Source organism: Heloderma suspectum, chromosome 2, assembly GCF_057233095.1.
Source record: "Heloderma suspectum isolate Gila_16-S chromosome 2, 16-S_ref, whole genome shotgun sequence".
NCBI lineage: Eukaryota > Metazoa > Chordata > Lepidosauria > Squamata > Helodermatidae > Heloderma > Heloderma suspectum.
The window spans coordinates 259386298-259396928 of NC_139459.1; positions in this window are offsets into that span (position 1 = coordinate 259386298).

A 10631-nucleotide genomic window follows, 5' to 3' on the forward strand; every position below is an offset into this window, starting at 1 on the left:
ACGCTGCATTGAATTGTGAATTAACCATACGTTTGAGGTGGCTGTTCCCACCCAAGGACTCAAATTCCTATGCAGAAAGCAGATCAATGTAGGAAACAAAACTGGAGATTTGCATGTACATCATAAGAAGAGGTCTGTTGAGTCAAACCAAAAGCCCATAATACCCAGGATCCTGTTTCTCACAGTGGTTAACCAGATGCTTCTGGAAAGTCCACAAGAAGTGCATGAAGGCAACAGCTGTCTCCTGCTGCAACCCCCCAGCAACTGATACTCAGTGACATACATCTTGACATGTGCCAGACATCTTGACATGTGCCAGTACACCCGAATTTGATTTCACCTGTATTTATATATGCAGTTTCCCAGCCAGCATACAATGCATGTACACACAGTGAAAAAGCTGATTGCAGCAGCAGCAGCAGCAGCAAGATAATTAGGCAGTGGAGAAAAGTATTATAACCCAAGAAAATAGAGTGATTTCTGATGTATCCCTTTGCAGATTTATCCCACTAGAAAAGGTACTATTATAGAAAAGCATGACCGCCATTCCCTCTTACCTGTGCATTCTTCTTGTTTCATTGTCTGATCAACAAGTTAAGATGATCTGTATAAAAACTCAGGATTATGTTAGTAGGTTTTGCACTACCTTTGAATTCCCAGTTGGATCCATTGCCCTGGGAGACATAAAACATGAATCGTTGCAAAATTGAAGCAAGAACAGGTACATACCCTTGTCCTCTTGCTGTTTTAAACTGGGAAGACGTAAACTCTCACAAATCTGCATGGATATCTATTTTGAACATGCAACTTGCCACTTTAAGAAAAGAAACTTGCATGTACAATATTGCACGATGAAAGCCAGTCAAGAGCAAGGTGCATAAGATGCCACAATTCTGGAGTATGTAACAAAGGAGAAGATTTCACTTGACAAAAGGCTTATAAGACAGGAAAAGCAAAATAACAGAAAGTAAGTGGAAGGACACGGTTCTTCACTTACTATTTATACCAAAAACCCTGAGGCATAAAATCATGGTCATTTATAACAGTGGTATTTATATGTTCCCTTGTATGCAGTTTGACTTCCAAGTTTCAGGAATGTAATAGTTGCATCTCATGAGGGAAAAATGTGACCTTGGATCCACATTCAAATACTGACTTCTCACAAATACATGTGGGTGTGTTGAATATATAAAGACAAGTAAACAGTGTCCTCATCTTAAGTTTATTTACATGGAATAGGATGTCAGAGTAATTAATTTCAGTTTGTTTTTGACCAGCATTTACCCAGTTCACATCTCCCGATACCAAACATGGAGTCAGATGCAAGAGACCTATAGCAAGAGCAATCTGACCCTTTCCTGTCAGCCTGCTGCATGAGAAGGAAGAAGGAGAGAAAGAAAAGGGGTGGCATGCCCACTTTTGTCTCTGGCCTGGCCCACCATTGGGTTCAGCCCTGCACCACTGGTATGTGGCCACTGACAGATTACCCACAAGGGAGTGAGGCCCTTAACAGAAAAAAAGGCTGCCTACCCCTGTTTTAGCCTATTACTATGACCCACTTCATACATCATAGCCAATTCCTGGGTTTTTTAACCCAGGAATTGGTGGAGGTGCACGGAAGTGAGCAAGTGTGCTGCTCACCACTTCCATTTTCAGTTAACCCAAGAACCATTGTCCATGGTTTGCTGTTGGATTAACTCTGGGTTGTTTAACCCACAAACAACCCAGTGTTTCCAGGTTTGAACATCATGAAACCACCCATGAATACCTTCATCCTGGGTTCTTAATTGAAAATTGTGGTGGGGAGTGGTGCACTCGCTCACTCCTGCACACATCCCACCAGTTCCTGGATTAAACAACCCAAGAATTGGCCGTGACGTGAACTGAGCCAAAATGGCACTGTAATTAAGTGGCCACTGGGGGATCTTTCGATAAAGACAGACATACAGAGCATTTCTACACTGGGCTAAAATCCCACAGCTTTACCAGGGCTTTCTGCTTCCGTTTTAAATGCAGGATCACAATGGGCACTTCCCTTTCCCCTCCCCCTTTCCCCCTTATCTGTGTTCTATATGTTTCATTATACAGCCACTAGAGGGTGCTGTTGTCTAGCTCCCCTTATTGTGAGATTTCCTCTTCACGGAAACCCAGTGCGCTGTAATTTGATAGCTTATCATCTCTGATCTTTTAAAAAATGGGATACAAGTCATTTTGCATGGGAGATGCCCTGAAGGTTGATGACGTCCTGTAAAGGACCTGCAATCTTCCATGAGTAACCAATCTCAACAGCAGAATAAAATCCCCATGTGTTGAAGCCCACAGTCCTATGCGTGGAGGAGGTGGACATTCTTTGCCCTGTAAGCAAATGCCTCAGAATGCAGCAAATGTGTCTTCAAACTATTTCTATCATATTTAGAATGTATGTCTGTAGAAGTTATAGAGAATTACACTCATTGAGCTAATAACTAGACCAATGTAGTTCTGAATTCAACAGTACACTGGTGTCACTGCTCATCGTTTGCATTCTTATGCTTTAGCAACCAGACCAAATAAGCTTTTTTACTTTAAAAAAAATCACATTCTCCACCCCAGCCCCGGCTCATCTCCTTATTTTGAAACTGCACACCAGGACAAGAACAAAATCTATTAAAAACTAACATTTTGCCAATCTAATATCCAAATGCAAAACAAAACAGCTGCAATGTATAAATTGTCATCAGTGTTGGTTAGAAGCCAAAGAAAATAACAATACAATGGCACACTGTCATATTGGAGATAAAATACTGGATACTCCTGCTGTGAATGTGAATAATACTCATAAGACAACTGCCATGTTCTTTCAGTTTATTTTTTAAAAGTGATAAATGGCCATCTATCTGCAGTTATATGGTTTCCAGTCATAACAGGAATCCAATGTCACTCATGCTAAGAATAATCTGCCTGTTGCTAATCTGAGATTATTTCCCTACTAAACCAGCACACCTTTGTATTGTTTTTCTGGACCAGATCTCATGCCTATGAAGTATTCAGTAAGCTAAATTGCATTTTCAGCATCTTAGGGAGCAATCCTATGGCTGCTAGTCAACAGCTTGATGGCGACAGGATATCTGGTTTTCCGGGAACTGACCTCAGAGCCCACGCTCCAAGGTCAGTTCCCCGAGAACTAAACTCCCCCCCCCCTTCTGTATTGCCTCCTCTGCCTCGCAAGAGGAGCGCAGAGCAGCCAAAACGGGGTGTTCCGGGGCAGGGAAGGTGGAAATGCAAGTATGAGACATCTTATGTGTCGTCTGGCAGCCTCCTCCCTCGCTCCACCCTCCCACAACTAGACAACTGTCTAGCCGAAAATGCAGGGCAGGAGAAGTGCAGAGGGACTGATGCCCTCCGTGCTTCTGCCCTGTGTTGGTTAGGTGGACGCCTCCGAGTTCAGAGGCGGCCGCCTATTTGCATTGGATTGTGCCCTTAATAGACTAGTGTAAATCTTGTGTCGCCATGGGGGCTAGTAGTCTGAGAATGATTGGATAAAAATATGTTTGCCCATTTCCCTTGTGACTGGAAGAACTTTACACGTTTAAAATAAATGTACTACAAATAAACCAGCGAAGATGAAAACTAAAAAAAGATGTTCTTTTTAAAAAGTTATTTTACCATTTCTTGAAGTTTTAGGTCAGAAACACAAGATGTAAGATTTCTCTCTCTCTCTTCTCCCTCTGGTGTCCTTTCAGCTCTTTCTCCTCAGCTTCTCTTTCTCCTCTATCACCGACTTTTCGTCAGCCCCTTTCCCAACATTCCATGCCTGTCCTTTCATTGGTCCAGCACTCACAGAGCTCACAGGAGTAAGTATTACACGTGCAGACACACACTGTGTCACATGTTACATTACATGCACAGTGTGGAGCACATGCATTAACCTCCCCTTTGCCTCATCCCTCCCTGCTCCCTTCCCAAGCTGCCGAAAGCTGGAGCTTTGAACTTTTTTGAAGTTTCAAAATTTTCTGCATGTCTACACTGCTTCAGTTTAAAAAAAAATGAGCAAAAACAGTCTGGTAGCCTTACACTACCGTATTCTTATATAAAATGCTGCATTATGATGGATGCATCATCAGTTGGTTGGTTAACAAAAAGGCAACAATAACAGCATTATAGATGTGGAGAACAATGATGGTGGAAAGGCTGTGGACTCATTCCAGGACTTGATTCCCAATCATTGATAACTAAATTATCCTGTCATTCCCTATATATCAGGGGAGGGGAACTTCAGGCTAGGGAGCCAAATCCAGCTTTCCTGGGTCCCGATCAGGGCCTATGGGGTTCCTCAAATGGACACACCCCCTTGTCATAGCCCCACCCCCTTTCCCCCTACCATCTAACATTTGCTGGTTTCCTGGCTTTCTGTGCAGTTTTTCCTTATTCTAAAAGGTTGAAATGCATCTCCTAAGGCTTACTTACAGGTACTAAGAGTTTTAAGCTAAACTATGTTGGTATTTTGGGTTTTGGGGCCCCCATTCCTTTTGTCTTTGGCTCTGCCCCCTTTACATTTGGCCCTGCCTACCACTGGAATGCAACCCCCAAGATCTTCTCCAAAATTTAATTTGGTGCTTGGGGTGAAAGAGGTGCCCCACCCCTGCTATACGTGTAACTACTTTATTTATAATTACAAGCAACAGGAAATATATTTATCTAAAAATGAAACTGAATAAAACAAACATCAAAACTACTTAATTATTTATTTCTTTTATTGATTAATTGATAATATTTATAGGCTGGCTTTCAACAGAAAGGTACAGTTGGTTTACAAGAATTAAAAAATACAAATAAAAGCAACCCATGCAAATAGCAACACCACACAAAAACAAAACTATGTAAAAATAGTTAGAATCTCTACTAATCCACGAATAGCCAGCAGAATAAGGGTGTTTGAACTTGCCTACGAAAGGAGACCAGGAAAGAACACAAGTGTGCTCCCCAGTGCCAGGGCCACCTCTGTCAAGACCCTACTCCTGGCTGATTAGATTAGAATCTAATCTAACCTACCAGGAGCAGGGCCTTTACATTTGATTTTATATGTTACTGTCTCACAAAAATTCAATTACAAAGTTAGCATATCATGTTAATAAACATTTCAATTCCAAAATATGAGTTGGATCCATACTTAGTTATGCTTAGAGTAGACCCGTTGAAATCAATTTCAAGGGGCCTACTCTAAGCCTGACTAAGTCTGGATCCAACCCTTCAAGCCTCAGCAAAATAATTTCAGTCTAATTTTACATCAAAGCAGCACTAACAGTAAGGGTATAAATAGTACCTACAGTCAGGGCCAGAAATATTGGAACAAGGATAACTGTTTTGGCAGTTGGCCTCTGTACACCACCACATTGAAGTTGAAAGGAAACACACCCAGATGGCAGTGAAGTCAGGACTTTCAGCTGTCATTCAAGGGGTTGACAAAAGTGGGGCACTAACCATTCAGGAAGCACAGCCAGCGGCATACACACACACCCATCATTGGTGGCTCATAAGCAATGGAACAAACCAACATCATTTCAAACTTAAGGATTGCCTTTAATACCTGGATGAAAATCCTTTGCAGTCAATGACTGCCTGAAGTCTGGAACTCATGGATATGACCAAATGCTGAGTTTCTCAAGATGCTTTGCCAGGCCTTTACTGCAGCTGCCTTCAGCTGCTGCTTGTTTGTGGGTCTTTCTGCCTTCAGTCTTGTCTTCAGTAAGTGAAAAGCATGCTCTATTGGGTTGAGATCAGGTGACTGACTTGGCCATTGAAGAACATCCCACTTCTTTGCCTGGAAAAACTCTAGGGTAGCTTTTGCTGTATGTTTTGGGTCATTATCCATCTGCAATATGAAGTGGCGTCCTATCAGTTTAGCAGCATTCGGCATGAATCTGAGCAGAAAGTAGAGCCCTATACACTTCAGAATTCATCCTGCTGCTTTTATCAGCAGTCAGGTCATCAATAAACACCAGTGACCCAGTTCCACTGGCAGCCATACATGCCCATGCCATAACACTACCTCCACCATGTTTGACAGATGATGTGGTATGCTTTGGATCATGAGCTGTTCCTTTTCTTCTCCATACTTTTCTCTTCCCATCATTCTAGTACAAGTTAATCTTGGTTCCATCAGTCCAAAGAATCTTATTCCAGAACTGGCCAGGCTTTTTTAGGTGATTGCTGGCAAAGGCTAATCTGGCCTGTCTGTTCTTGAGCATTACCAGTGGTTTGCACCTTGTGAAGCCTCTGTATTTACATTCATAAAGCCGTCTCTTGATTGTAGATGTTGACAATGACATGCCTACCAACGCAAGTGCGTTCTTGACCTGGCTAGATGTTGTGAAAGGGTTCCTCTTCATCATGAGCAGAATTCTGTGGTCATCCACTTTAGTTGTCTTCCATGGTCTTCCAGGCCTTTTGCTGTTGCTGAGCTTGCCAGTTAATTCCTTCTTTTTCAGGATGTTCTAAACTGTTGTATTGGCCACTCCCACTGTTTTTGCTATCTCTGATGGGTTTATTTTGTTTTCTCAGCCTAATGATGGCCTCCTTCACTCACATGGACACCTCTTTGGACCTCATGTTGGGAGTTCCAGTGAACAGCTACCAAATGCAAATGTAACACTCAGAACCACCTCCAGGCCTTTTATCTGCTGGACTGGTCATGGGGTACCCAGGAAACAGGCCACACCTGGCCATGCAGCTGCTTGTCGGCCATTCGTTCCATTGCTTATGAGCCACCAACGATGGGGGGGGGGGTATGCCACTGGCTGTCCTTCCTGAATGGTTAGTGCCCCACTTTTGTCAAACCCCTTGAATGACAGCTGAAAGTCCTGACTTCACTGCCATCTGGGTGTGTTTCCTTTCAACTTCAATGTGGTGGTGTACAGAGGCCAACTGCCAAAACAGTTATCCTTGTTCCTTGTTCCAATATTTCTGGCCCTGACTGTAAAAGACAAATATAGCTGAGCAAACAGTAGGTTGGATCCAGACTTAGTGATGCTTAAAGAAGAGCCATTGCTTTCAGTAGGATTTAACTTAGCCATGACCAACTTCAATCTGACTTATTTCAATAGGTGTACTCTATTCTCGCATAACCCACACTCACCTGGTTTGCATGACATGACAACCCCTGAGCAGGGATTAGTTTTACACACACACACACACACACACACACACACACACACGGCTGTCTTTCAGGGCAAAAGCCCTCCCAAAGTAGTTTATAGCAATAAAACACATAAAGCTGGTCTGATATTAAGGGTGATAAAAACACAATAAAAACAGTAAAGAGACAATCAAAGCAGCAATCAAAACCAACAACAAAAACACCAATAGAAACACAAACAAATATGCAAAATGATGGCCACAAACTGGTTCACTGAATAGTAGAAAATTACCATTAAAGAAATTAATTTTAAAAAATAGGGAAATGGTTAGCCAAGCATCCCCTGTTGTTTCTCTACTCAAAATTGGTGCTTTCCTTTCCTTGAGGTTGTGTATATGTGCATGGAGGGAACACATTGCATGTAATGTGTTGTTAGCTCTGGAGTATGCACAGAGTGATTAGAAGGGGGATCTATCAGGATGTGCATTGTTAAGATGTTTCATGCATCACTAGTGAAAATATCATCCAGTTAGTTAAGTTAGGGTAACACTGTAGCCTCACTTTTCACTATGATACCAGGATACAGAGCCCAGGGCAGGAAAGTGCAAATGAGGAGTGGGGCTATAAAGAAAGTGGTCCATGGTGGTTCACCTGAATAGGCCACCATTTGGACCATACTTTAGAGGGTGATCAATTTTCCCCAGACTTCAAGAGCAACCGGGCCTGGGGCTGCAGTGAACCCAGGATGTCCCTGAGTGTCCCCCTTTACTTTCTCTCATATCAGTAAATGGCAGCTGTGCACTCGCAGGGAGGGAAATCACTGCTGCCCCAGGCTGCAATTGGGAACAATGCTGCGCTGGGGGGCAAAGCTCCCAACCAAACTCCCAAGCTCTGGATCACGGATGGTCCAGCATCCATGGACAAGGACATCATGGAGGGGTGGCAGCGGGGAAAAGAGTAGAAAGAGATGCATTGCACCAGGATAGAGCACAGTCCCTGGCATCTACCATTAAAAGATGGTGGCAAGTGCTGAGCAAGGGCCTATGCCTGAGATCCTGGAGATACCCTGCCTGTCAAGGGTAGACCAGGGGAAGGCAACATGGTGCCTTCCACATGCTTTGGACTAGAACTCCCATCAGCCTCAGCCAACATGGCCGACAGGCAGGAATGATGGAGTTGTAGTCCAAAACATCTGGAGGGCACCAGGTTGCCTAACCCTGGTTAGACCATACTGGGTTCAGTAGAAGGGTGCTTCATGTGTATATTTGTAATATGCACTCACAATATACAGGCCCTGCCTATACATACACACACACACACACACACACACACACACACCAACCACCTGTCATAATGACAGGGTTTTTGATACTGAAGCTACAGCTGGGAGATGGCCCTGTCACAACAAAATATTATCGTAAGAGGTAAAATCAGCTAGCTACCCAGACATAATGGAAGATCAACTCTCTCTCTCTCTCTCTCTCTCTCTCTCTCTCTCTGCATTATTCACTACAGCATTTCTAAATTTTGGAAGCTTCTAAAATAAAACCAGGAATGTTCAGTTAAATGATGTCTTGCAGGAGAATTCCCCTGCTGTAAAAAAAGCAAACAAAATCCAGACAACAGTTGTTACATTTACAGTTTTTATGTGCCTGGCAATGATTTTGCATACAGGAACCGACTGGATTGTGCACAGTGTTACATTTACTAATTTAGGAGTAGCCAGCAAGAAAAAGATACCCAGCTCCTGTTAATGCTTCTGGAACGGAAATGTTAGAATAAACCCTAAGGGGATTAAACATGGTTCAGTTCAGTTTCAGGAAGCTGCTACTGACAAAAAATGAACATTAATTAATTTGCCCTCAACACATCTTAAAAGGAGTAGCATAGGATCTTTTATATCATGGTTGATTAAATGTGAATGTTATAGCAACATGTCCCCTAAATGTTAAAAAAGATGGTCCTGTACTTGTGCATAAACGCTCCTAATTTGATGAGTATGTATTTAAGATTTAGTCTTCCCAAGTTAATCCATTTAGGGCAGCCATGCTGCGTACTAAAATAGCATCTTTCTCTTAGATGTCCATGTAGGGCTATAAAATGATGTGCACCTGCCGCAATTTGCAAGAGATGATTTGAAAACAAATCTACCATTAACCGGCACAGAACCAAGGGAGATATCTCTGTCTGGGGAAAGCAAAGGCCCTGGCTCACATACATGTGTTACAGCTTAAGCTTTTGTCGAGTCTGCCAATTCTGCCAGCAGCAACAGGAAGGAATCATGTTTTGATTGCATGCAAGTGTTCAGCGGTCCCTTTTTGAATGTGACAATTTGCAAGTCTTTATAATCTCTGGAGGCACAAGCGTAATTCACTTGCTGTTTATCAATGGAGGGCAGCATTTCAAAATGAAACCCAGGTGCGTACTTTGAATACTTTAATAAATGCATGTAGATATCATCAGATGGGAAAGTAACAATGATAAATAAGAATGAGCTCACAGGAGTGAGTTCTCCCATCCGTTGCAGGCACTGCTGCGTATTGTTTCAGAAAGGGAGAAAAATGCAAGGGTTATCTACAGCAAAAGAATGTTAGGGAAGTCAGCCAATGGCTATGTTTGGAACTGTACTAATCTTGAGATGGAAATCAGACAGCAGTCTTTTGCTTATTGCGGCTGTTTGTACAGAGTGACTCAGCAAGCAAAGCTCTTGTCACTCAGGCGCATCACCTGCAAGAAGGCCTGCACACAGACAGGGCTCTTGGGGCAGCTTTGCCCTGGCTTCACTTGCAAACAAGGAAGAGAGGGGGCCTGTGGGAAAGAACAAAAGAGAAGTCACATCAAGGAATACGAAACATATCCTCAGTCGTTTAATTAACTAGACACAGCGGGAAGCAGCACCAAGGAGGACAGCAGAGCTGAGGTCTGTGTTCCACGGATCTAGATGCCACTGTTGGGGAAAGTACCCTCACTCTCTTGGTGCCTGCATTTCATGGGCTTTGCAGGTTGTAACCAGCACTTTGAATTCTGCCGGGAAACAGGCCGGTAGCCAGTGAAGCTGCTGAAGCAAGGGAGTCAGTGCTCCCCGTAACCAGCCCTGGCTGCAACATTCTAGACCAGCTGAAGTTTTCTGAACAGTTTTCAAAGGCGGCTCGTGTGTATATGGAGTTGAAGACTTTGAAAGGGTACTTTCCCAAATGTGCTTAATATGGATGGATAGGCAGAGTGCAAGATGAGAACCGGGAAAAGGGTAGAGGCTGAAACCAGAAACTGAGGGTTATATCCAATGGGTTGCATCCAATGTTAGTCTAAAGCCCCATTCATGTCAGTGGGTCTACTCTAAATAAGACTGACATTTGATACAACCCTAAACTTAAATTTGCTGGATCTGAGAAGAGGCTACTGAATCTGGAGGTCAGTGCCTGTGGAGGAGAAAAGTGCTTTGAAGCTGGTCAGTAGGAAGGACTGGGGGAAGATCTGCTGAAATGTGAGGCTGGAGAAGACGTTAAATCAGAGTGAA